Source organism: Mus musculus, chromosome 19 (assembly GCF_000001635.26).
Source record: "Mus musculus strain C57BL/6J chromosome 19, GRCm38.p6 C57BL/6J".
Lineage (NCBI taxonomy): Eukaryota > Metazoa > Chordata > Mammalia > Rodentia > Muridae > Mus > Mus musculus.
Genome location: NC_000085.6, coordinates 23,134,195 through 23,141,129, shown reverse-complemented (window position 1 = coordinate 23,141,129; position 6,935 = coordinate 23,134,195). Strand labels below are relative to the sequence as shown.

Genomic DNA, 6,935 nt, shown 5'->3' with positions numbered 1-6,935 from the left:
TTACTTTCTCCCCCTGCCAGTCAGAAGGGCCCTTCGGTGGAGAGGTGCGTCTAGAACTACGGCGCGCGGCCAATCCGACCGTTCCGTTCCGCCGCCGCGTGCTGCCCCTCCAGCCCCGAACGCTGACATTTAAAAGGGAAACTGCTCGGAGCCCGGCAACCAGCGGCTGCGCATCCCCGCAGATGCCGCCCAGACCGCGCGCGCGCCTACGCCTCCCGGCCCACGTGCCAGCTGGCGTGGCTTGGGAACGCTTCTCCCCTAGGCAGTTACGCCCATCCCTAGGGACGAAACAGAACTTCAACTTCGGGTTCCCAGCCCTCAAACAGTTAAGTGACTTCCTGCAAACGCTACAGTCCCAGCAACCAGGCTTCCAATCAAAAGTAAGTTGGTTGATGTCACTGGCATTGGCTCAGCCAATCAGAAGGGCGTTCCAAAAGGAAGCGCCCGACACTTGTAAACCTGCGGAGCAGAAGTGAATCGGACAGATCTTTTCATATTTGTGTTGCTGGTGCTAACTCTAAAATATAGATGGAAGGACGGGGTGCTTAATAAACTAAGTGTGAGTCAAATTTTAAACCCTCGATATGGCAGGCCACGTTGTCCAAGGACAGACTCGGATGAGACAGCATCAATTCGTTCTTGTTTGGAATGCAGCACTTAGATGTTTAAAAGTTCTTTCACCCCACACATTAACCAAGAGAAATTCATCTAAAATTTTTCACAGCTAACAAAAGATCCGGTTCCGTATTAAATGGTTCTTACACAAAAGCACCGCCATCTTGGCATTTTGCTAAACCTCCTACTTCCTTGGGCGCCTTTGACTCTAAATTCGCTCTGTCTTGAAGCTATCTTAACCCATAAACTGAGACCAATAAGACATTGCATTTGCATAACTTGAAAAAATCCTTTTCTTTGTAGGGACTCCTCCCTGTTCCTGCTGGGCAAGCCTTTCCTTCCTCTTGCTTCACAATTGTAGAGAACAAGACTGGTCTACCTTATCAGGTAGACGACCGCAGAACTCAAAAAAAAAAAAAAAAAAAAAAAAAAAAAGCACAGGGTTCCCGATTCCTGACTCTGCTTTAGAGGAGCCACCCCTGTGAAATATTAACTGTGTTAAATAGTCCTGAGAACTGGAATCATCCAGAGAGCCTTAACAACTGAATCTTGTGGCTTTACTTGGTCAACAATTAGTGTGGGGTTGGGAGTCTGATGAACTCAGTGTGCTTCTTCCTGAGATGAGTGCTGGGTTGTTTTCCATCATGATAGCTAAGGATCTACAGCAGGGCATACAGTCAACACTGCGGGTTTACAATCCCTCCATTGCCTGGCGGTGGTGGTGCACGCCTTTGATCCCAGCACTCGGGAGGCAGAGGCAGGCGGATTTCTGAGTTCGAGGCCAGCCTGGTCTACAGAGTGAGTTCCAGGACAGCCAGGGCTACACAGAGAAACCCTGTCTCGAACCCCCCCCCAAAAAAAATCCCTCCATTTATCCTGAGTATGAAAGGCACTTTTTCTCTATGAGACACTAACTTCACAATATCTAACCCCAACTTTCCCACTCGTGGTTAACCCTTAATGTTTTGGATACCTCCACCGGGTTCTCTGGGGGGGTCTCAGAAGAACCCTTCCAGTTTGAAGGGTAGGGTAAATTATTTTGACTTTTAAAGTTATGCAGGAAAGACACCACACAAGGTCATTTCCTGGGAAAAGAACAAATATAACAGGAAGTGCTAACCCATGGAGAAATATCACTGCCATCACATCACATCATGAGAGTACAGAGGACATGCTTCATGCAGGACCCAGGCCCAAGACCCTTATGACATCCATGTGATATATATATATATATATATATATATATATATATATATATATATGTATATGATTCATATATAGATATAGAGAGAATATGTACAATAGTGTATAGCAGGGAAGCCATCTTGGAAATCTTGCCTTTTTGGGGGGTTTTTTGAGACAGGGTTTCTCTGTGTATCCTTGGCTGTCCTGGAATTCACTCTGTAGACCAGGCTGGCCTCGAACTCAGAAATCCCCCTGCCTCTGCCTCCCAAGTGTTGGGATTAAAGGTGTGCACCACCACTGTCCAGCACATTCTGATAATCTTTTTTTTAAACATTTACCTATTTATTTTATGTATATGAGTACACTAAAGCCATACAGATGGTTATGAGCCACCATGTGGTTTGCTGGGATTTGAACTCAGGACCTCTGGAAGAGCAGTCAGTGCTCTTAACCACTGAGCCATCTCTCCAGCCCACATTCTGATAATCTTAATTTTAGAAAAGAATTCACTGGTGCTGGCTATGATGGTGCAGACCAGAAGTCCCAGTACTCAGGAGACTGAGGCACGATGGAACATTTGAGGCATTTGAGGAGGCTACAGAGTGAGATCCTGTCTCAAAAAAAAAAAAAAAAAGAAAGAAAGAAAAAGAAAAGAAAAAGAAAAAGAAAAGAAAAGGAAAAAAGAAAAGCATAAAAACATGAAGGAAAAAAAGAAAGAAAAGGAGGAAAGGGAAGGATTGGTTCTGCCTAATTTTGATTTTTTTTTTTACCCCCTAGGATAAAGTCTGTCCCTAGGAATTTGCACCTCTGCCTGCCTCCCTAGGGCACAGCATAGATGGGATCAGTTGAAGAGCCTCATGGTCAAAGGCCTACACAGCCTCCCACACTTGTATTTCCACTGGTATTAGTTTCACTCATGAAGTCTCCTCAGGCCTCGGCCTGAAAGGCTACCAAAGATTAAGGGCAGGTTATTCTCTGAGAAGGAGCCTCTATCTTCCCTTAAAGACTCTGAGTTTGAATACACTAACCTCAGGGTTTTTTAAATGCAAACTTTAACTTCCCTTACATCTAGCTGCCTTCTTTCTAGTGCCCTTTAGCTTCATAGGATCCCGACTACACTCTCTCAATACTCCCAATTCAGTTATAAAGAACACCAAGAAAGCAGATCTCATCCATGTGAATTTCTCTTATGGATCTGCAAGCATAGTTGTTGTAGAAAGTCCCTTCAAAGTCGGCAATTCTGCCATTGTACCCCGTGCTCCCCTTCTCTGACCATTCATTCCTGGTAATGAACTAAGTGTGAGGGGATACCAAAACACAAAGGGAGTCTGTCCTCTATAGGATGATAGCTACATGCACATGTTACGAATCATACGTGTGTTTGATAGATAACACAGAGCACCAGAAGTGGTATTTCCCACATCATGACTTTTTTCCTTGTATTTTTAAACAATATTTTCTATCTGTATTGAAATGTACTATAATAGTTTTATGATTAAAACCAGCTAATGCTATTTAGCCAGCATGTTGTTATCTCAATTAAATGTTGGGCAAAATATCCTGTTAATATTATGGCACATAAATCTAAGAGGTCCGCTTTCCCAAGTTAGTCTTCATTCATTTCTACTCCAAATACTCCCACCCAGGGGAACAAGAGAACCCAAAGATTGTAACTGTTTCTAGTACATGTTATTTTCCTTTGCACAGTCTCCCTACCCTATGCTGTATCTTCCAAGTTCCCATGGCTATGGCTTATTAGCCTGTAGCCAGAACAGTGAGCCTTGTTTACAAGGCTTCCCAGTAGAATTAATGTGAAGGCTATAAGGCCTCTTCTGCCTTAAATGAGATCTGTGACCTCACTTCACCTCTCCCAGCCATTTTCTTATCTGCGGACTGGACTGATAGGATTAGATTTAACACAGTTGCAGTCTCTTCAGACTCCCGAGATGCAGGGGTTTATAAAAATTCCTAGAGGCCAGGGTGGGCCTGTAGAATGTCACACCTGTAGTACCTGAAGTCACAGAACTAGGGAGGAAGAGAAAAGGAGATTATGGGGTATGTGAGACTCTGTCTCACACAGAAATGGAGAAGGGGGAACACTAGAGTAAGATTTGCTCTCTCAGAACAGTGCCTCATCTGCTTGTGTCACCTTACGGTGAAGGTTCGGGAACCTTAAAGCCAGTACTTAACGAGAATGCTTTTTTTCCCCTCAAAATTATTTCAAAAAACAGAGCCTAGGCTAGCCTCCAACTCCCTGCCGCCACCTCCCAAAAGCTAAAATTAGCATGCCATTTTTTTCCTAATTCATAATTTCACCCCCACCCCCTTCTTACACGGCTCTGTAGGAAGTGGCCTAGAGGCTTAGAATCTGTTCTTTTTCCTAGGTAAACCCCGGTAAGGTGTTTCCAGGCTAACGCTGCCGATTCTTGGGCCCCTCTTCTGGAGACAGAGTTAGACTGAGCCCGAAGCAGGGCTTCCCCCATCTTGTTGGGTGGGGCTAATCACCTGGCACTTAGTTTAAAACACAGATGGCCAAGTATGGTCCCAGCTCTAGGCCCGAAGTTCAGCTTAAAGTCACATGCTGTAGATACAGGTTTCTGCCGATTCTGGCTTTTCTCGGTATTTTCCTGCTGAGAGGCGTGGACCTTGCCCAGACAAAGTTGCCAGCCTCCCGGCGGGAAGGAAAAAGAACAGATGGCCCGCTGGGGGTAGAGGATCACGTGTCAGACCTCACATTGGGATAGATCCTCACCTCGCCCTTTCCCGGCCTGAGCTCAGCAGCTTTAGGGAATCTCACCCAGAGCACATAAAGGGCCTACTGGGGAAAGCTGTGTTCGTTTTGCTGAAAGGTGGTGAGTTTAGGAAGAATAGAGACAGGAATGAAGGGGTGGGCTCTTCACTAGAGCGACGTCCCTGGATTTGAAACAATCCGATAAAGCCGGATCTGGCGAACCGATTGTAGCCAGGTTGAGTTAACACCCAGTGTCTGGAGGGGGCGGGGAGCTCCGGCGCGAAAACTTCCACGACGCCCTACTTTACTCTTGCTCCACTAAGCAGCCTACCGCAAAACCCCAGGCCTCTCCATTGCGGAGCGGAAAGGCCATCCGTTCATGCATATGCAGGAGGATAAGTTTAGCCGGCAGCCCCCTGAGCTCAGAGCAGCCCCGCGTGGCGCTCGGGGCGGGTGCTCGGCTCCGGCCGCAGAGTGGCGGGCGGTTCAGCCACTTGCGCGCCGAGCGTCTGGGCCTGGCATCGCCCTTTTAAAAAGTCTTCCGCAGGCGGCCGCCGCCGCAGCAGCCGGAGGAGGCAGGTTCATTTGAGGACAGTCCCAGTTCTCAGAAATCCCTTCCCTGCTGGAACATCAAGCTCTCTTTGCTGCAGTTGAACAAACTGCCCTAGATTGGGGGACGAGGAATCCGCCCCAAACTCGTGCAAGGAGCTCCGGGCGCCCGCGCCCACGTGAGCTAACCTTGACATTAGCCCCCCCACACCTGAGGTGGAGGTGGAGCCACGAGGGAGGGTTGCTGGCCCCTGGGGCGCTAGCCACTGGGCTCGCACGCTCCACGTGAGCGCGCCTCCCTGTTTCGTAACTCTAGCGATGTTTCTTTCTTTCTTTTTTTTTTAATCCCTGAGGTACCATGGGTGTGAGGTGTGCTGAGAAGGCAGGCCACTTTCCACCCCCACATCCTCGAAGATCAGGAAAACCTGCCCTGCGGTCCCTCTGGGAAGACTGCAGAGTAGGGTGTCGCGATGACATCAGCTTCTAAACATAGTCCATACCGCACCCCAACTCTGGGCCCTGCGTGCAAGGCGCGGGGGTGGGGGAGGAAAAGAGAGGTGGGGTGGCTGGTGTTGCTGTCCCTGGGCGGGGCGGGCTGGCCGGCCAGGCTGTGCGAGTGGAGATGACTTTGCAGGAATCGTGCTTTCCACGACTGCAGCCACATCTTTCCTACGATGACCCAGCCACCCGGCTTAAAAAGAAAAAAAAAATTAATGTCGTTCCTTGCCCTCCCCTACCCCACAAAAGCTATGCACACACTCAAGCAGTATTTCGACCCGGTGTCCCTTTCATTTATAAGCCTATGCATCCCCAGCCAGAGCACCAGGGTTCGGCCGGGTGCTGGCGCCCCCCGAGTATGGTTCTGCCTCGAGGCTAAGGCTGCGCTGGGGTCGGCGCGGCCCTCTGGGTGAGTCAGAAGGGCTGTGTTTCCTGTGGTTGTTGTGGAACAGTTTGTCCTTTTTACCCCCCTCCCACCCGTCTCCACCCCCTTGGTAAATATAGCGCTCACGTTTCATCATCTCTTTGTCCAACGAGCGCCAGACACCCCGGCCCGCGGCCCACGCCGCCTCCCTCCTCCTCCAGGCTCTCGGTTACCTCGCATAACCCCGCGCACTGGCGGCAGCAGCAGCCGCCCCTCAGCCCCGGCGCCGTTCCCCGGTGCTTCCCACTGCAGGACACTCCCGCCCTCTGTCATCCCCTCCCCCTGCTTCCAAGTCCCCTTAAGCCCCTAGTCCCACCCATTCTCCCCGATGTCCCCCTAGATGTTTGGAGATAGTCACTCCCAGCTTTTCCCAGTTCCCGGAGACACCCCACGCTCTGGCCCGTTGCTGGGTCCTCCACCCCCTCTCGTCGCAAGTCCCAAGTCTGATGCCATGTGCCCCTCCCGAGCGAGCGCAGGTGACAGGCGGCTGAGACAGTTCTGATTCAGCGACAGTTGCTTGTACTTAGGGGTGGGTGCCTGGCGAGCAATCTCCTTCCCACCTCCTGCCACCCCTACCCCAGTAGGGACGTGGGCTGCAGGGTCGGGAAGACGAGGTGAGTGGATGACAGGCAAAAAAAAAAAAAAAAAAAAAAAGTGTATGCTTGTTCTTCACTCTCCCTCCCACTCCCTGTTTCATTTCCACACATACAGCCACCCACCGGGACCGGAGGCGGCTGGTGTTCTCTGAACACCGGGAACTGGCTCTCTCCGTGGTCTCCTGTTTACTTCCCTCTTCTTCCCTCTCCCTCCCTTCGCCCATCACCCGGGACTGCCTCCCTTCTGCCTACAGCAGCTGGGAAACCTGCCGCAAAACACTGCAGTCATGGGACTTTTCCTGCGCCCATGTGCCTCCTCCAGTTTGCCCTGTTCTAC

The 6,935-nt window shown here is 50.1% G+C and overlaps 1 long non-coding RNA gene across 1 annotated transcript; it reads right to left on the bottom strand.

The window, feature by feature from the left end:
- Nucleotides 1-4,018: 4,018 nt before the first annotated feature.
- On the bottom strand, nucleotides 4,019-6,632 carry 2410080I02Rik. Its single transcript, XR_386610.3, has 2 exons — nucleotides 6,176-6,632; nucleotides 4,019-5,771 (listed from the first exon to the last, which is right to left on the bottom strand). It is a non-coding gene; the product is annotated as an RIKEN cDNA 2410080I02 gene (long non-coding RNA).
- Between the last annotated feature and the right edge of the window lie 303 nt (nucleotides 6,633-6,935).